Genomic DNA, 20,932 nt, shown 5'->3' on the forward strand with positions numbered 1-20,932 from the left:
AAGATTTTTTTTGTTGTTGTTGTTAAAGCAGACCCCCAATTGTACAAGCTTCAGAGCCCATACATCCGCCCTTGACTAAGAGGAAGGAGCAAAACCAAGAGTGTGATTGCATGGAATTACAGGAGGGGTGGGGTGGGGAGGGCTCTAGGAAGAGAGAGGTCAACAGCTGCGAATGTATTTGAAAGGCCAAGGAATATGGGAAAAGAGTATTTTTATTCAGAATAATAAAAGAAATTCTATTAAATGTTCTAAATTGGACTTCTGTTTCCTTTGGTCCTATATTAGAGGGATGTTTTGAAAAATAGTTTCTTATGCAGAAAAATATTCGTGATACTTCCAAATTCAGGATAACAGAAAGAAAATCTTAAGTGGCACAAAATAGAAATGAGTATCTGTTCTTCCTGGGGCCATGCAACTCTAAAAACTTTTCCATGTTTACTGTTTTTGCTTTTTAATTGGATCATCAGACTAAGAATGCACCCTGATGTGCGAAAAGTTCCTTAGAAAGTGAGACGACTGCTCCCTCCTTTCTGATTAAAGCGCTTCTCATCAGCATCCTATGCCACTTAGTAAGCTACCCATGCAGAAAGCATCCTCAGGGCAGTGCACATAAGGAAAATCTGAGGAACTAGAAACAGGCTATGTTTCTGCAGGTTGACAAAACCGGCAAATAAAAACACAAGACTGCCATTAAATTTGAATTTCCGATAAACAATGAAGAACTTTTTAGTATAAGTACGTCCCAAATATTGCAAAGGATATACTTGTACTAAAATTACTCCTTTTTTTGAGATTCCCATTTAACAGGCCAGTCTGTATTTTATCTGACCACCTCAGAAGTCCACTACCCACACCCCAGGCCTAGCGGCCCAGGAGCGAGTTTAAAACCCCGCACCGGTCCGCTCGGCCGCGTCCCCTGATTGGCCGAGGCGCGCCCGCCGCCCCGCCGGTCGCAGGCGTCACGGCAGCCCCAGCAGCCTGGGCCTCGCCACCGCCTCCGCGGCAGCCCCGGTCGGCGCAAGTGCGGCGCGCGCTGGGGGAGGGGGTGCGGCGGAGCGCGAGGCTGGCGTCGGGCCGCCGCGGGATTAAGTTTCTCAGTCACGCGTGTCTGTGCGCTTTGATCCCGAAGCTCCTCGCCGGGCCGTTACTTCGGAAGACAGCGAGCGTGGGCGAAGTGAGGCATCCAGAGGCCCCGGCGACCCCTGCTCCCTAGCCCTCCGCCCCCTCGCGTCCCGGCCCTGGGCGGCCGCCGCGAGCCGGGTAAGCGGCGCGTGAGCTCAGGCCCGGAGGCCGAGGCGCGCCCCCGCGCCCTGCGCGCGCGCCGGCGGGGAAGGTGCGCGGGCGCCCGGGGCTCGGCGCGCGGGGGTGGGGGTGGCGGCGGGCGGTGGGGCGATGCGCTTGCCCCACCCCGCGCGGCCAGGCGCTTCGCGGATGCCGCTGCTCTGGCTTTTTAAAAGGATGGGGTCTAGAAGTTTCCTTTGCTACTCGCAAGTCTCCACTCCTCCCACCCCCGCGATGGATAATCCTAGACCTTTCAGCCACCCCCACCCCTTTCTTTTGCTCTCGCTGACTCTAAGAGGTTTAAAAGTTCTTCCTTTTCCTTGACCCAGAGAGGCACAGTCTTTGTGTCGGGGCGCCGGGGGGTGGGTTGTTAGCCTGGGGTCCGGAGCGCAGACCAGGCCTCCGGGGCGCGGGAGCCTGTTGCTCTCCGCTGCCGGGGCCGCGCCCGGATACCCCATCCGCCGTTACGCGGTGCCGGGCTGCGGGGGGTGCGGTAGAGAGTGGGCAGCAATGCTCCCGGTCTTGCGTTCCTGCCTTAGCCTCGGGGACCCGGAGCCGAGCTGCTAATTGGTACCGGTTCCCCGTCCCCCACCCCTGGCGCCCGTGCCCTTTTAACCGCAGCTCCCGTTGGTGGGAGCATGTCGATCTTGTCTCTCCCTTAATCCCCTCACCCCCCGCTCTGATGGGCGCCTTTGTCTGTGATTTGGCAGCCCCAGGATGCCGGATGTTCCTAGGGAAGCGATGTTTGGGAGACGCTTTGTGCCTTGCGGAGTAGCGCGTTTGTCGGGTGGTGATGGTGTACATTTTTGCTTGCATTCTTTGCAGAGGCACAAAGGCCGGGCTATTCTTCCCTGCAGTCACATGGAAATCCAAGTGGAGACTGCGGGGGAGGAGGAGTGGTCAGGTGCCGGCGGGAGGTGGAGGCCGCTGCGCAGTCACTGGGGGCGAGGCGCGGGGGGGGGGGGGGGGGGGGGGGGCGGGGACCTCTCCTCCGCGGTGGGGCTGTTGAGTTGCTCTGCTTGGGAAGTCCCCGGCAATGGGCACTGTCTTTGTGCAGTGGGGGCTGCGGTTGGAGGCTAGTGTTTGGTAGGTATCATCAGATAGATAAGAGGACTATGACTTCACCAGCCTAGAAGGAAAACTTTTCCATGTTCTTTTGATGTCATAGAGAAGGAATCTGATAAGTGACCAGACTGCCTTGTCCTGCCTTGTAGATAGTTTGATGTAAACATCCCCTTCGTGTTTCCCTAGAAATTCCTGGTTTAGGTTGCCCTTTATAGAATAACACCTTATCTGAAAACTAACGAGGAGGAGGTGATGGTTTCGGGCTTGGGAGTTTTACGTGTTGAATTTGGGTGTGAGTGATTACAGTGAACATCTTGTAATGGTGGAACCATCTAAATTTGTATAATGTATGCCTTAGCACTTGATGGAATTTCGGCAAACAATAGTGTTTACAAAACCTAGCAAAACTTGGCCAGGCGCAGTGGCTCATGCCTGTAATCCGAGCACTTTGGGAGACTGAGGTGGGTGGATCACTTGAGGTCGGGAGTTCAAGACCATCCTGGCCAACATGGGCCAGGGACTAACATTTTTAGTCTCTACTAAAAATACAAATATTAGTGGGGCTTGATGGCACGCATCTGTAGTCCCAGCTACTAGGGAGGCTGGGGCAGGAGAATTGCTTGCACCTGGGAGGCAGCGGTTGCATTGAGCCAAGATTATGCCACTGCACTCCAGCCTGGGCGACAGAGCGAGACGACTCTGACTCAATAAATAAATAAGTAAATAAAAAACATAAATAAAAACCTAGCAAAACTTGAAGTTCTTTGACTTGATCTTCTAATACAATACCGCGCTTTGGATGGATGCACCTGTGCCCTTGTGTGCAACGTAGGCAAAACTAGTTTTGGGTACCCTTTGACTCTCCATTTCTCTTTCCTATCTCATTTGCCAAAACGAACAAACTTAGGAAGATTATTCTCAACATATTACTAATAGATTATGGTGTACCTTATTTCTTACATATGTTCCTTTTTTCTGCTTTGTTCCTTTCTGTGTTTATTCTTTTCACTTACCTTCCCTAGTTCTGGTTTTCTTTGTCTCTTTACCACACTTCTTTTTATTGACTAGGCCTGATGGTTGTGACTTGGAAAGGGAGGGATCATTAGTCAGTTTTTAGTGTGCTTCAAAGTCCTATCACCTAGACATTGCTCTGGTTGGTCCTTAAAGATATCTTTCCTTTTCAGATGCATTTAAATGCACCTAACTGTGAGGAATAGAGGCTGTTCTCAGAGTTTAGTTTATTTCTACAAGTTGAAGCTATTGAGAGAGATTCTTGGAAATCCTTGAAATGTAACTTTACATGGATTTAGGCCTAGTTGGCCACTTTTAGTTTTTAACTGCTAGGATGGAGAGATTTTGCTTGACAAATGATGAAGTGAATCCATTGTCTAGAATTGAGATTAAGGGATTTAAAAGCTGGAGAAGAACAATGAATTGCCCGGAAGGTAGCTATCCTGACTTAGAGGCAGATTAGTTTCTCCAGATTACATCCCAGATCTGACGTAGTCTTGTCTCTCAGGTTGAGTTGCAGGTTGGCTACATTTTGTATATTTGGAAACATACAAAGTACTCTGAATTTCATGAAATATTTTGAGGCAAAGTTGGACCAGAATGTCCCCAAATATGGTAGAGCAAATAGCACATCTGCCAGATAAAGATCCTACACTTTAAAGTGAAGAAGCAGACAACTTCCTGGTGAATTTAGGACTGCTTGATGGTGCCTATGAATGATGATATATGTCGGAAACAGTTACATGTACTTTTAAAAATAGTTATTTGGCTTGAAGTAGGATTTCATTTGATATTGTTACATACATTATCAACCCCATATTTATAACAATAAAGATTTCATTTTTTTTCTTGTAAATTAGTGTCATACAAAGGAGAACATTTATATAAGTACAGTTCGGAAATGATATTTAGCATGGTAACATTGATATATTGTGATTAAATAATTTTAGTGGGATTCCATGTGGGATAATAAGACTAAGGAGATAAATAACTACTACTCGATAAAGGAAACCAGTGGTGAGGAATCCATTGCCTTCCTATGATATGTTTCCAGAGAAAATCCGAGGTATTCATGTCGTAGGTAGTAATAGATGGATTAGGAAGACTGTTGTATTGGGTTAGGCATTGAGGAGAACACAGACTAAATATGATTCTGCTCCAGAAGTGTGGGTCTTAGTTGGAAGAATCTAATGGGAGAAATTATAGAAAGGTTTTACACATAAAAAATGTTACAGGGATTCTAGGAAAGTAGTTAAGTATAGGGATTACTTGCCCTTATCATTGTGGTTAGTAAATAACACACAGAGGGGGCTTTGGTCTTGAGATAAGAGGATGGAAATGAAAGATTTTTGGTATGAAGTAGAGCTTAAGTCGTGGTTTTGCCTTGAAAATTGACATGATGTATGGAAGAGGCTGGGATGTGAGTGGGCAGTGGGTACTGAAGAGCATATTCAGTTTGTATATTTCTGGAGTGCGATAGAGGGTTTGTGCCCAGGGGAAAAGTTCGGATGGGGAAGAGCAATAAATGGAGAGCAATGAAGTACAGGCTGAATTTTATCTCTTGAAGTTTCACTTTCCGGTAACCCGTTTCACATTTCCTTCTGAGACTTTACCAGAAACACGTTTAGTGTCTATATTTCTAACAGCCTCTTCAGTGCAATCTGGGCTTTTTCTAACATGCACCCTAAAACGTTTGTAGCCATTACCTGTTACCCAGTTCCAAAGCCACTTCCACATTTTTGGTGTTTGTTACAGCAGCACCCCATTTCCTGGTACCAAAATCTGTATTAGTTTGATAGGGCTACCTTGACAAAATACCACAGAGTGGGTGGGCGGCTGAAACCATAGGAATTTATTTCCTCACAGTTGTGGAGGCCGAAAGTCTAAAATCAAAGTGTTGGTGGGATTGGTTTCTACCAAGCCTCTCTCTTTGGCTTGTAGTTGGCTGAGTTCTCCCTGTTTCTGCACATACTCTCCCTCTGTGTATGTCTATGGCCTAATTTCTTTTTATAAGGGAACCAGTCATATTGTGTTAGAGCCCACCCCTAGTGTCCTCATTTAACCTTTATCTCCAAGTACAATTACATTCTGAGGTACAGGGAATTAGGATATCCTGTGGATTTTTGGGAGACATAATTTAGCCCATAACAAGGTTCTCAAAGAGACCTAGTCTGTAAACTAGTGAGACCCTGAAGCAGTGAGATCATATTGGAGGCTAGTGCATAGTCTGACCATTAATGGGGTAATCTGATGTTTGGCAAGAAAGGGAAACTGCTATTTGAGGACAAAGGTATTTTATCTTTGGCCCGAGGCCACTTATTTTCTTTCTCTGGGTGTTCATTGGGTAATTGTGCCTCTGTGACCTTCCTTTTTGTGGACAGAGCATTAATTTTCTTTTTAAGTGTTTTGTAAAAGCATTCGTTTTCTTAAAATATTTCTTTTAATGGTTCTTAAAAATAGTAAAGCGCTAAATTTGGCAAAGCTGAAACATTGTGTTGTAAATATCTCAGTGGTTTTTGAGTCTGATTAAAACAACAGAATTTATTCTTTAAATTCCATTGATCTAAAAACTGTCTTATACATGTTTTGTGGGGTAATATATGGCATAATCTTTTTTTCCTTCAGAAATGTTTCCCCCTTTTGGGAAAATATGATTAATAAAAGGGATTTTATGTTACATAAAATAAAAACTTTTTATTTTTATTTTATTTTTTAGGTGTTGCAATTGTATTTGTTGAGTTAATGAAACCATTAGAACCATTCTTCCAGATCTGGCCAACTAAGTTAAAAAAAAAAACAAAAGATAAAAGGAGACAAATTCTTGCTTTTTTTTTTTTTTTTTTTTTTTCTGGCCTGTCTGCCTGTGGTGGTTAAATTTGTTTTGTTTAGGGAATTCTTATCTTTATCCACCTTTTAGTTTTATTTGTGTCTGCAAAAGCAACCTTCATGGTTATTTTCTTGTAAACCACTTCCAGATCCAAGGTGTTATAAATAAGTATATGAGGAGAAAGTGAAAAATGAAATACTTATTTTTTTAAAAAAAGAAAAACGCAAAACTTAAGGAAAAACTTACTGTTGCTTATGTTTTAAAATACATAAGGTAATTATTTATTTTGGTAAATAGCACATTTAAAACAGTATGGAAGATACAAGTGAAAAGAAGACAGAAAACTTGCCTGTAATTGGATCACCCATATACCACTCCCATAAGAAAATCCCCAAAACACATTTTGAAAAGAAAGATACTTACATTATTTTGATATAACAAATGAATAGATAGAGCTGTTGATAATAGATTTCACAAATTGCTGTCTTTCTCAGTAAGCATAATCTGATCTGAGATTATTAAACGCTCATATAATTTGAGTTGATACTAATTGCATTTGTTTGAACTGATGTCTCAGGTCTTTTGAAGAGGTATGATATGACAGCCCCATACGATACTTTGCTTCAGGGAACTGTCATAGAAAATGGTCATGAGAAGCTATCCTGTGTTCATGAGATATTACTAACCTAACAAAACCATGATGATAGAGTCATAAAGATTAATGATTATTCTACAAGTTAAAAACTCCTCTCTGATACATTTAAGATATGTCCAGTTTCTCTTATACCTTGCTAGGCCCCTGTTTAGTTCATTTGGGGTGCTCTAACAAGATAACAAACAGTGGGTCCATTATAAACAAAAATTTATTTCTCATAGTTCTGGAGGCTGGGAAGTCCCAGATCAAGGCACTGATAGGTTCTCTGAATGGCGAGGGCCTCGTAGATGATGCTGTCTTGCTGTGTCTTCATGTGGTGTGGAAAGGGCAAGGCTGTTCTCTGGTACCTATTTTATAAGGGCACTAACCCCATTCATTAGAACTCTGACCTTGTGATCTAATTGCCTCCCAAAGGCCCCACCCCCTAATACCATTACTTTGGGAGTTCGGATGTCAACATATGAATTTGGGGGGAACATAAACGTTCAGACCATAGCATCCCCCTTAATAGGTCCTGCTTTGTCGAAGGCATTACTAGATAAATTTCATAAAGCTTATGTATTTCCTCCTCTGCTTCTCACTCCCCACAAGTCTCCCAGGTTTTTGCATTTTAGTAAGTCAGGCCTGAATCCTCTTCTGGACAACATTCATTTTCTTTTGTATTTTGTTTTAGTAGAAACGGGGTTTCACCATGTTAGCCAGGCTGGTCTTGAACTCCTGACCTCAGGTCAGGTGATCTCCCCGCCTCAGCCTCCAAAAGTGCTGGGATTACAGGCGTGAGCCACCGCGCCCAGCCTCATATTCCAGTTTGGGACTACAGGGGCCTCATCGGTATGATTCAGTGGAGTGTTGTCTGACCCTTCTTCCGCTTTCCCATCACATTCAGTTTTCTGGGCTAGGAAATGTAGTTATCCTATGCTGTTTTACAGCATTGGATACGGCTCTTCATTCTGATATAATGTATTGATTATATATTGGGTTAGACTAAGTCACAAAGTATTTTTAGCTCTGTTTTGTGGCTGAGGTAGGAAAATGAGAAGAAATAGCCCTGGGGCCTGGATTATTGCTTCCTAGGTAGCTTCATTAAGATGTTCAGTGAACATCTGTTGGATGCTAAAGTCAACCTATTCAGCCCCTATCCTTTTCTCAAGGAGGTGGGAGGGACTGTTTAAATGTTTTATTGTGGTGTAAGTTATAATTGACAATAAACTGCACATATATAGAGTATACAGTTTGTTGAATTTTGGCTGTTGTGAAGCTATCCCCCACAATCAAGATAGTGAACATATCCATCACCCCCAAAAGTTTCCTCATACTCCTTGGTAATCCTTTCCTCTACCTACCCCTCCCATCTTCAAGTAAGCTACTCATTTGCTTTATATCACTATAGACTAGTTTGCATTCGCTAGAGCTTTAAATAAATGGAATCATACGGTATGTTCTCTTTTGTCTGACTTCTTTCACTGTGTAATTATTTTAGGATTCATCCATGTTGCCTGTGTTCATAGTTTAGTACTGGTCATTGCTGAGTAGTAGTAGTCATTGCATGGATATACCATTAAAGAGTTTTTAAGTCATTTAGAACTCTTCTGCACTTTGTCCATTGTCTTATGGTGCATATTCATTCTTGCTTTTGTGAGGGAGGAAAAACTTTACTCTCTGAGGTTCTATAAATGAGGCTTGTTAATTAAAACTAACAAAACACAGATTAACATTTAATCAATCTTTTTAATTTTACATGCATGGGGGCTACACAGAAAAGAAGAGACCCAAAGAAGAGGATAGATTTGGGGTTTTTACATCATTTTCATGAAAAAAGTTGTTCTCACTGGTAAGGGAGAAATGATCATCTTTACAAATGGACATTTATGTGACATTTACAAAGGAAATTTTGTGTTCGACTTTTACGCAGAAAGGGCCAGGGCAGAGAGTGCTCCTGTCTTCCATTTCCTATTTGCCTTCAGTTCAAAATAATCCTGATGCCAAAGTAGCATATTTTGAAGTGGCATATTCTGATCCCCTTTGGATTCACCTGTGTGCGTCTGACTTTTGTATTTGACAGTGTTTCTCAGTCTTAACTTCATGCCCCATTTTGATAAACATAACAGAAAATTTAAATGCCCTTATTTAAATGTTGGAGCTTCAAAATATGTGAGTCAGTAGTTTAAAAAATACTACTGGTAATCGTAAAAAAGATTTAAAAATATTTAATTTTGAAAGAGGAGATGATTAAGTAAAAAGTCAGGAGATTATTGAGGCTTTCCATAAACTTTTGTGTTCTACTTTATGAAGAGTTTAAGTACAGCACAGTAGTTTCAGTATTGAACCCAATGCTTTATTTTGACTGCTTGCTAAATATTCCTCACCCACTTGCATATTTTTTGGTAATTCTTATCATTTTTGATAGCTTTATCTGTCACTCCTGTGACAAATTAATATGATAGTCATATAGTGAATTGGATAACAAAGGAGTAATTTGGTGCTGAAATTATTCAAATAATTGCCAGTCTGTATATGTTGCAATTGAGATCATCAAACACACCAAGAGTTGGAGAGGGGATGATCTGCATCATTCTAGATCAGCTCTGGCCAATGGAAATATCATATGAGCCACACATGTAATTTTAAGTTGTCTATAGCCACAGTAAAGAAAAAAGCAGAAGTAAGTGAAATTAATTTTAATAATATATTTTATTTAACCCACTTTCTTCAAATTATTATTTCAACATATAATCAGTATAAACATTATTGAGTTATTTTACTTTCTTAAAAAAAAAGCTCTCCAAAATACGCTATGTCTTTTACCCTTACATCGTATTGCCTTTAGAACTAGCCAAGGTATAAGTGCCGGGTAGTGGCTTGTTTCATTGTGGCTCCTGGCTACTGTATTGGTCAACACAACTTTAGCTCATGCAGCTAAGCTATAAGGTCAGATGAAATCAAGAAACAAGATGTCTTCATTCTGTTATGAAAACCTGTTATGTTGGCTGGAACCACTCAGCCTTTTTTGGGTCATTTGTAATGTTTATATATTGCCTGTACCTTCTGGTCACTTACTTGAAGTGACAAACAAAATCAAACTACATTTAAAGCAGATGTCCTCTCTGGATTATTACAAAAGTAAAAGTTGGTTTATGCTGTTAATATTAACATTTAGTCCTTTGAATGCCAGAGTAAAAGTAGTTAATGGAGGCAGTTAAATAGTAGATGAGTTAATTAAGAAGCAAATAGTCACATTCATTGAAAAGCCTTTTTAAAATGCTTTCATGGAGAAAATATCACTTGTCAAGATAACCCCAATGAATCCTATAGAATTACATATGGTAACTAAATAGTGTAGCTTGTTACATTATCTGTGAATTAGTAATTAGGGGATAGAATTGCTCCATGCTTATTTATCTTATATGGCTAAGGTACGTGTTCAGATAGGTTCATAATAATTTGGATTCCTTTATGCAGTTTTCCCTCATCTGAACTACCTGGAATCTTGCCAGCAACATGTAAATTGTCATTTCTTACTGAATTTTCTCAGTATATTCTCAACTGTGTAGACTACCAGTGACTGACAAGCTTATCAGCAGATTTAGACAGTAACACCTCTTTGCTGGCAGAGGACTACAGGGTTCTCTCTAGGAATTATTTGGTACAGATTATGAAAAATACTTTTTTTATTGTGAACAGATTTTATTTTTTTCTTGTGTGTATGCATGTTCAATTAACAGAAACACCAGAGGTACATTTGTTTTGGTTTAGTATGGAGCTGAATACGAAAAGATCATGACAAATTTTATTTTTTTTAGATAATATGCTCTAAATTCACAGTGTACATCTATATATGTACAGTGTACATATATACAGTGTATATATGTACACATCTATATATGTACACTGTTTCATCTTGGAGCTTGCAGGAATGTTATTGATTCCACTAGGATTTTTAATTTATCTCACAGCCATTATTTATGGTGCTGGGGATATAGCCCCAAGAGAAAAAGAAAACAGCAACACAAAACTTCCTACCTTCATGAAATTAAAATTCTATTATTTCCTGTTTTCTAAAGGCATTTCAAACTCAGTGTGTCCAAAAAGAATATAACCATATTTCTCTGTCCTCTAAAACCATGTATTTATCTTTCTGCTGTTGTTCTTTCAGCTAAATGATGTCCTGATAGTTCTAGTTTCCCAGATTAAAATCATTGGGAGAGTCAACCTCTATTTCTGTCACTCATTCACCCCTCCTGGCCCTAACAGTCACCAAGTGGTCACTGAGTCCTTTTGATTGCCTCTAATTAATGAGTCTGTATCTTTTCTCTGTTTTCTTGCCATTGCCTTCATCTGGGCTCTCATTCTTTTTTGATTAGGTTGTTTTAAAAGCTTAACATCTGGTTGTATTATCATTAGTTCTTTTCCCTCTTTGGTGAAATATTTACACTATTATCAGAATTGTTTTATCAGAAAATAAATTTTAGTAATCCCTGTACCCTCCTAACTCCTTCCCCAGTGTCCCTGCATGGTCCAGCCTGCCTGCAGGGCAAAGCCCCAATGAGGCCGTGGAAACATTACCTTCATAGCTCTTGTCATTCTGGACCCAAGTACTGCAGCCTCACTGTCATCAAGTTCTCTGGGTTCTTTATGGTTTTGTTGCCTTAGCAGATGTCCTTCCCTTCGTAAGAAATGCCTTTCCCTTTACTGCTCTCCTCCACACACTCCTAATCGGCTCATTCTTCAAGATGATTCATCTGTCATATTTCTTAAAAATTCTTTCTGACTCATGTTGGCAGTATTGGATTCCTCTGTACTGAGAACTTTACCTATCACATTGCCCTGTAATTACTTACTGTTTTCCACTAAATTGGAAACTCAGAAGTTAGATACTTGTCCTCATTCTTCTTTTGTCATATGCTTCAGTGACAGAGGTGGATAAAGACATGGGGGCCTGAAGTATATGGAATTTGGGGTGGTTCTCTTAAAAATAATAGAAAATCATAAATACAAAATTAGATATGAAAAAAATTTATTTGAATGAGAATTGAAGGATCCTATGCAAGTACCTTCATGCTCAATCTTTCTATACACATGCTAAATCTTCCTATACACATGGCTAGGAATATGTAAGTGCTCACTTAATACTTGATGAATTGGTGTGGTTTCTTTGGGATGTGTTATAAGTATCATCTGTATATCTATATATATATGTATATAATTTTCTTTTTGCTGTTCATTTTTTAATATTAGGAAACATGATTAGCCATTCAGATGCTAATACTGTTGCTAATAATAAATGTCTAATACTTCCATACTTCTTCCCATTTCCAAACACTTTTGAATACCTTATCTTACAGGATTTTGACAACTGAGTCACAAGGGAAGTGACTCAGACTTAATGACTCTGTGTTTTGCTACTTTTTGGAGCTGAAGTTCTTCCTTTGAGATCAGATTTCACTTTGGTGGGAGAAATGACAGTTCTCCCTCTGCGTCTGTAACCTCAGTCAACACCACTTTGCTCTATATTCTGTTAGCCTGGTGAATGCTAAGGAATTTTCTGAGAGTTTTCCAAATCATCTCAGTGTCGTTCCATCTTTCCATCCCTTCTCCCTTTCAGCTTCCTCAATTATTTCTTCTTCCTTTCCTCTCCTGTTATTTGTGTCTTACCATACATCAAACACATTCTTCTCCATGTCTTTTCTCAGATAAATTGATACTTTTAAGTGTTATTACTTTGAATAAGCTGAATTTTGTAGTTTGCAATTTTCAAAGTAATTTCTACTTCTTTGAAGTACTGTGGGGTGTGTCTTGGGATCCTCAGTAGTGTAAAAAGTACACCTAATTTTCAGCAATGGAAAAGAAGGTATCACAAAACTGTGTACTTTACAGCATAGGTGAGACAGCTCTGTTGCTTAAAAGCTTCATGAATGTAGGAGAAAACACTATCTTTCTGAACCTCAATTTTCTTACCTGAAAATGAGGGTATAAAGTATGGAGCTCTTGGTAGGATTGAAGGAAATACATATTTGTAAAGGACATAGGTTTTGTTTTAAGAAAACAGGGATAGGATATATGGAAGGTATTATAAACAAATGGTTTCATTTCAAACACTAAAACTGATGCCAATTTCATTACCTAAAAAATTTACTTATGTAGCCTATTTTATTTTCTGGGAAAGTCATTATTATAACATGCAACAGCAATCAATTCTTAAATGCAATTTTATTATTAGTTGTTATTGAATAGCATTTTTAAGAACCCCAAATAACAGATTGTTGTTTTAAATTGTGTATTGCAACCTAGCCTACATTTTAGACATTCCAGTGATGAATATATATTTGGAAAGTTTGCCTCTTGGAGTATTTGGTGGTGGATATGTTCCTGAGGAAGAAAGTTGCCTTTTTACATAAACGAAATGATATGGAAAGTTAGTTACTTAGGGACTCTTGTTAGGGTAGACATCCCTCTGATTAAGGCTTTTAAGCCTTTGTCCTCCTTAAATCCTTCTTCCTCCTTCTCTTTCTCTGACCCCAAATCCTCGAGTAGCTGAATGAGCTTACTTTTGCATGAAACTATTCAGATAATTATTGACATTTCATTATATAGACTTTTCAATACCTCACATAATAATGGCTGGAAAAATGGGATGGCTTAATAAAAGGTCTGAGTTAGGGAACCCTGGAAAAGTTATAGTATTTTCTTTGACTCTGTACTGAATCTATTAAATGTGGTCTTAACAAGTTACATGTTTGGAAAGAGTAAAAGCTTACAAAATTTTCTTACATCTTCAAATAATTAAGATTGATAATTGAAAAAAAAAGTGTTGATTTCTTCTGTCTGCTGAATTTAAGGGTTCTGAATTGCTAAATACTCCACAAAAAGTATTGCAAAGAATGGGCCGAGAGAGGGAGAGAGAGAATGTGATTGTTCACAAGCCCTTCTTAGTACATGCATCTGTTGTACTTCTCTGTGCAGAGTTGGAACTGAACCAACAGGGGTCAGACCACTAGTTACCACGAGCACAGTATAGGAGAGAAAAACAGCCACATTAAATATTATTCCAAAATGCTGTTTTCTTCCCAGAGGACTTCTGATGAGAAATTTGAGCCTGCCCTTTCCTGAATAAAGTTTGTAAACTTTGTTCCTGTCCACATTCAGCAAAGGGAAGTCATGAAAGCCACTGACTGAATTTAGGAGGTATTGATGGATGTGGAAGGATAAAAATATCTAATTATGTATAGTACTTATAGCTCAGTGATACCTAAGGAGTTTATATAATATACAACACTTTTCATAATTTTTGTAGAAAAGATTCCAGGAGAAGCCATTTGGAAGGGTAATAGAGAAATTGTGGCAGTAGAGTTATTTTAAGAGTTGGGAAAGTCCTAGAAAATGATCTTGGGAGAATAGTAGAAACGTGAAGTTGGATGGGGAGGTAAGTTGAAGCGCATGGTTGTAATATTATGGTCTTCTCTCCTACCTCCTAGTTCCACAGTTTTGTCTGTATTGGAAATATTGTCTCCATCATTTAACACTTTCCCCTGAGGAGCCACTCAGTCACAAGTGACAAGCCACCTATTGTTCTGCCCCAGTGTCATCAAGATCTCACAAACTCAATGGAGATCCTGTCCCTGAGAGGGCAGCTGAGAAATGACAGACATTTTTTGTACTATCACCTCCGACAGCAGTTGATAGGTTCTAACAACAGAGACCTGCTGCCAACTATATTTCTGGGTCCCATGGGTACGCTTTTGAGTACCAAATGCTTTCCTTTCGTTTTTTCTTTTTGAGATGGAGTTTCACTCTTGTTGCCCAGGCTGGAGTGCAGTGGTGCAATCTCAGCTCACCGCAACCTCTGCCTCCCGGGTTCAAGTGGTTCTTCTGCCTCAGCCTCCCCAGTAGCTGGGGTTACAGGCATGTGCCTCCACGCCTGGCTAATTTTGTATTTTTAGTAGAGACTGGGTTTCTCCATGTTGGTCAGGCTTGTCTTGAACTCCTGACCTCAGGTGATCTGCCTGCCTCAGCGTCCCAAAGTGCTGGGATGACAGGCGAGAGCCCAAATGCTTTTTATAAGCACCAGGACACAGTCCACGTGGGCTCATTGAATTGCCTCATTCCAGGCAGGGAAAAGGGCAGGAGGTAAGAGCCTGAAGTAATTTCCCTGGAGAATTTGTTGCCAGTGTAGGAACTGCACTGAAGAATTCTGTGGCACAAAGTTAAGTCTTCTGCATGTTTTAGGTTTCCCCCAATACAATAATGTGGCTACCGTGAGTGCTTTATGGGCAGCTAGCTGCCTCTGGAGTTTGGCATTGACACACTGTTGTGTTCACCTGCGAGGCAGTTCTTGGAAGAATCCCCCTGCCTGGTTCTATGCAAGAAATATGCCTGGCATGTTGTGTCTTGACCCTTAACACTGAAAATGTGGTACAAACAGGGGCATTCTGCCCAACAACCTAAATTCCTTTGAGTTTAACTGAGGAGTAAGAGAACAGAAGAGGCCAAATCTTAATTCTGAGAAGAACTTAAATCTTTCCCCTCAGTCATCATGTTTGGTGTGAGTTAACAGTTTGAGGGGAGGGCCCCCTGTCCAACAGAGATACATGAAGAGAACATTATGAATGAAAAGTATGCAAAATGGATGTTCGGAGGGAAAGTGTTAGAATCCATAGTTCTCTAATGTGTATTCTGGACTCTTTTTTTTTTTTTTTTTAAATTATGGGTGAAGGTTAATGGGGAAGGAAATAAATATAATGCAGTGGGCTATAAACAGAATAGATTGGTCTAAATATTTTTAGAAAAGGAAAGTTAGCCTTCCAGAGGGTCGGTTAGTCCAGCAGTCCAGGGTTCTGAACCTAGACACACCACTGATTTGTTATGTAATCAAATCTCAGTGAGCTTTAGCTTCTCTGTGACCTATGTGTTTTTTGAGGTTCCTTTCAACTTTAACTTTATAGTTGAGTGTAAGCAGTAAATAAGGGTATTTAACTCAAACTATCGTAAAATATAAATATATAATTCTGGAAGCAGATATGAATCTGCTAATATTCTTTATAAAACTTGTGTGTCAATGTGTTTTAGAGAATCTGTAGATAAGGTAAGAATATATAAACTGTTTGAAAGAGCATTTTGCCTCAGACCAACAATCTTAAAAATAAAACTAATTTTCAAAAGCCAAAGCAAATGTAATGACCATGTTTTTTGGTATAAATACATTTGTTATGTAAGAATACTTGTAAGAAAATATTCAATTTCCATATTATATATATTTTCATTTTCAGTAGGCTTCATCCCCTCCATTAGAAAATTAACAGGAAAATATGATACGATACTATTTTCACCAAACTTTCTTAGAGTATGTGAATTCTTGGTCAATGTAGTGATTTTGATTTGTGTATGTTTATATAATTGTGGATTAACATGCCTTTTTCCCATAATTTAGTATTAGCTTATATATATTGCGTGACTGTTCATTATATTGTCATTTGAATATTCATGGAAGATAAATAAGGTTTATTTAAACTGAAACAGGTTTATATTTGTACTCTCTTGGGATCCCCTATAATTCACAAAGGTGGGGTTTTTGAACATATGTTCAAAAGTAGAACAGCAATAGTTGTTCATCACTTCCTGCCCTCCTGCTGTCTGATGAGAAGTTGACTAATCCAGGGCAATAAGTATCTGCTTCTAAGGCCTATATCTCAAACAGCTTGGTAAAATTAGAAGCAGAATAGCATCAGAAAATGAGAATGAAGCTTTGTTTTTAATAGTAAAACTGAAAATGATTCCTTATGAGATATTATATTTTGAAGAAATGTTTTCAAAATATTTCCTTTAGTTTTGCTGGAATTAAGTAGCCTAGCTGAATAAATTATTGTTCTGGGAGAATTTACCAATGGTAACATTATTTTTTTCCGAATAACTTAGTATTATAGTTTTAGGTGAAATCTTTTTTTTTTTTTTTTTTTTTTTGCCAAACAAGGATAAGGAAGATTTGAAAAATATTGCACTAATCATCTCTAGTCCTAGCCTCTAAAACTAGATATTGTTAACATTTTCACATATTGGCTGCCTTATTTTTGTAATAGTTATTATGAAAAATTTCAAATGTACATAAATGTCGTGAATCCTCATATACCCATTATTCTGTTTTAACAAGTCCTAGTTCATGGTCAGTCTTGTTTCTTCTCTTGTCTCAGACATTTCCCTTGTCCCTTCCCTGGAAGTTTTTGAAGCAAATTGTGGACATTATATTATTTTATGCTTAAATATTTCAACCCAACTGCTTTTTACATGCATAATTTAAAACCTTATAAAAATACAGTTTCCTTAAAAAAAAAAAAAAAACAGAGAAAGCTAAATTCCCCTGTTGAGTCCCCCCATATGAGGCTACTACTTCCATCTGTCTCCTCCTGTCTACTGTCATTTTAGAATGTGTCCTTTTAATCCATTGTTGAATATGATGAAAGTATGTGTATACATATTTTTATGTGGCCCATATACTATTTTTTATATTTTTAAAATATAAATAAACTACTTATTCTGTAAATCTCCATTTCGTTGTTGAGATTTGGACTCCGAGTCTGTTCTTTAAAAATGAGTCTAACCCATTTGTGTTTATTGTGAATATGGATATCTGGATTTATTTCATTGCTCTTGTTTTGTGTTTTTTGTTTACTGTGGTTTCTCCTTTTTCCTTGTTTTCCCATTCCTGACCACTTTTAAATTGCTGGAGTATTTTTAGTTCATCTTTTTTCATCTTGGTGTGTGTATTATGTAGAATCTACTTCTGTTTTTTTAGTGGTACTTTAAAGTTTTAACATGTATACTTGGTTTAATTTTTCTAGTAGAGTTTGAAGAAAGAACATTTCTATCCTCCTATGAGTGGAACTCTTTTTTATTTTTGTAATTTTTTTTTTGAGACAAGGTCTTTCTCTGTTGGCCCAGATTGGAGTGCAGTGGTGCGATCACATGTCACTGCAGCCTCTACCACCTGGGTTCAGGTGATCCTCCCACCTCAGCCTCCTGAATAGCAGGGACTACAGGCGTGTACCACCACTCCTGGCTAATTTTTAAAAAAATTTTTGTGGAGGTGGGGTTTTGTTATGTTGCCCAGGCTGGTCTCAAACTCCTAGGCTCAAGCGATCCACCAATCTTGCCCTCCCAAAGTGCTGGGATTAAAGGCATCAGCCACCATGCCTGGCCTGAATGGAGATTTTTGGTCTGAAATATTTTTACTATTTGTGAATATTGTTCATAGTTACTAAGATTTCATTTGTATAATGAAAATTTGTCAGAGCTCACATTCCTTTTTTTTTTAATTTTTAATTTTCATTTTCTAGGGGCAGGGTCTTGTTCTGCTGCCCAGGCTGGAGTTTAGTGGCACAATGATAGCTCACTATAGCCTCAATCTCCTGGGCTCGAGTAATCTTCTCACCTCAGCCTCCCATGCATGTGCCTCCACGCCTGGCTAATTTTAAGAATTTTTTTTTGTAGAGACAGGGTCTCGCTTTGTTGGCCAGGCTGGTCTTGAGCTCCTGGCTAAAAGTGATCCTTGCACCTTGGCTTCTCAAAGTGCTGGGATTACAGGCATGAGCCACCATACTCTTGTCAGCTACCTTTGTTTTAACACTGGATTTATGTTTGATTCGGTGGCAGCTAATGGCTTTTCTCAGGCTCTGAGCAAAACAAAAGTTTATAGTGTTATATTCACTCACCAAGTGTAGGAGCTTCCCTGCACTTTGTTTTTCTGATGTAACTGTCTCTTCTGTAGGATTATTGATTATTTAGTGGTCCTACTAAAATTGTCTTTGCTAGTTAACTCCCTCAAATCTTTATTGGAAGTACAGTGCCCAAATGAAATAAAGGAACAAGGGTATTTCGTAAGCAAGGGTACTTGAGAGGAGTTTTTATTTTTTGGATGTGATGATATGGTACCATACCAAAGCAGACTGTGTTTGAATGAATAGGTGTGTTTAAATGGAGCAAACAGAGCCTCATACAACATACCTCTGGCAAAATGGAGTTCACTGTAAGTGGAGATCAGTGATTGTACATCCGTAGGGACCAGTTACTCTATTTTCCTCTTATTGGCTGTGTTGCATCTCCCAAGGAATGCCTGCATCTCTTAATGTCGGTTGTATTCTGTCTCTATCAACAGACTTGTTTTTGCTGTCTCATAACTCTGGCTTGTGTGTACCTCATTTTAGCTTCTTCATCCCTTACTCAGCTACCTTCTATCTTCTCAACTCTTGTTCTACCATTAATTGGCTTATTCTCTCAATATTTCTTAAGTTCTTAAGAGACACTCTAGTCCATTCATGCTTTTCATGTCAGTACTTAGATTGGCTTCCCTTGAATTAAGGAGTCTAGCCCTGGTTCCCTTGGTTATGGTTGGAAGAAGGGGGCGAAGCATAGTACATGATAGCATAGTCCTTGGAGGAGGACCTGTGGGAAGGTAGAAATCTGTATTAGTCAGCTTGGGCTGCCATAACAAATTATTTAGAGAGGTGTAAACAACAGAAATTTATTTTCATGGTGTTGGAGGTTGAAAGGTCTAAGATAAAGGTCTGGCAGGGTTCAGCTTCTGATGAGGGTTTTGTCTGTGGATTGCAGATGGCTACCTTCTTGTGTCCTCATGTGGCCTTTTCTCAGTGCTTGCATGTAGGCAGTGAGACAGGTTTTCCTCTCTTCCTCTTCCTAGAAGACCACCAAGATCAGGACTCCACCCTTATGTTCTCATTTAATGTTAACTGTTCCCTGAAAGACCTGTTTCCAGAATCAATCACATCGGGGTTAGGGCTTCAACATAGGAATTTTGGGCAACACAGTTCATTCCATAGCAACATCGTAAGGTACTATACTCAGCTATTCAAACTCTATTAGGGCAGACATTTCTAGAATAGTCTCACAACACTGACATGTTCCTTGTAGTATTACCATCCATCAACAACCAAAGCAGGAATTGTGGGATTTATCCTAAACTCATCTTCCTTATCTCCATCTTACCATGTCACAGTACTTATATCTCTTAACTAATCTTAATCTATCTCGCATTTTCCTTTGTTTCTCTAGTTTTGAAAATGTCTCTTACCTGACTTCCTTATCCCTAGCTTCTCTTGATTTTTGTATGTCCTCCATACCATTGCCAGAGTGATCTTTCTAAAGATCACTTTGCCAAAATAAACTTCTAATTCAATCTAAACTCTTTAATGGCTGGGTGCAGTGGTCACAACTATAATCCCAGCTCTTTGGGAGGCCGAGGTGGGTGGATCACTTGAGGTCAGGAGTTTAAGACCAGCCTGACCAACATGGCAAAACTGTGTCTCTAACAAAGTAAATTACAACAACAACAACAACAAAAATTGGCTGGGTATGGTGGCGGGGGCCTGTTATCTTGGCTACTTGGGAGGCTGAGGCACGAGAATAGCTTGAACCTGGGAGGCGGAGGTTACAGTAAGCTGAGATTGTGCCACTGTACTCCAGCCTGGGCCACAGAGCGAGACTCCGTTTCAAACAAAACAATAAACAAATCTAAACATTTTAAGAGTAGTATGGAGGGCCCTGGATAATTTGGCATTTACTCACATCTCCAGCCTCATCTTCTCTGTCTCTCATTTTTCCTCAGCCCCAATCCAGGTACTACATAAGAAACTACTTGCAGTGCTCAGAAGGTACCATGCACTCTTGCGTTTATGTGGGGAGCTCTTTCATCAGACCTTCTCCCCCACCTATTCTTTAAGACTCTGTGCAGGAGTCTGTGACTCCAGGAAGTTTCCCTGACTTCTCAGTTCAGCTTGGGTGTCCCTCCTTTGTGTTCTTAGTTTATTTCTTTTCCTTTCATTCACTTGTACGTGAGTTCCCAGATTGTATCATCATTTCTCCAATTCTGTGACTAGACAACATGCCAGTCATGTAAGTGCCCCATGTGTGTTTGCAGAATCAGTAAATGACAGAATTTGAGTCCTTTTCTAATCTCTTGACCTTCCCTGCATTTTCTTTTCTTTTCTTTTTCTTTTTTGAGGCAGACTTTTCCTCTGTTGCCCAGACTGGAGTGTGTTGGCTCGATCTCAGGCTACTTGGGAGACTGAGGCAGGAGAATCACTTGAGCC

The 20,932-nt window shown here is 39.7% G+C and overlaps 1 protein-coding gene across 14 annotated transcripts in view; it reads left to right on the forward strand.

The window, feature by feature from the left end:
• The first annotated feature begins 975 nt into the window (after positions 1-975).
• Positions 976-20,932, forward strand: part of MPDZ (multiple PDZ domain crumbs cell polarity complex component) — a 175,581-nt gene continuing 155,624 nt past the window's right edge. For 6 of the 14 annotated variants that reach the window (XM_023213134.2, XM_023213136.2, XM_031934056.1 and 3 more), the window contains exon 1: positions 976-1,260. The gene's annotated coding sequence lies outside the window, so the exon portion shown is untranslated. Of the gene's footprint in view, positions 1,334-3,865; positions 4,064-20,932 lie in introns of all 14 variants that reach the window. The other 8 variants (XM_031934052.1, XM_031934057.1, XM_023213133.2 and 5 more) reach the window with 3 other exon arrangements.

This window comes from Piliocolobus tephrosceles, chromosome 14 (genome assembly GCF_002776525.5).
Source record: "Piliocolobus tephrosceles isolate RC106 chromosome 14, ASM277652v3, whole genome shotgun sequence".
In the NCBI taxonomy this organism is placed as follows: Eukaryota; Metazoa; Chordata; class Mammalia; order Primates; family Cercopithecidae; genus Piliocolobus; species Piliocolobus tephrosceles.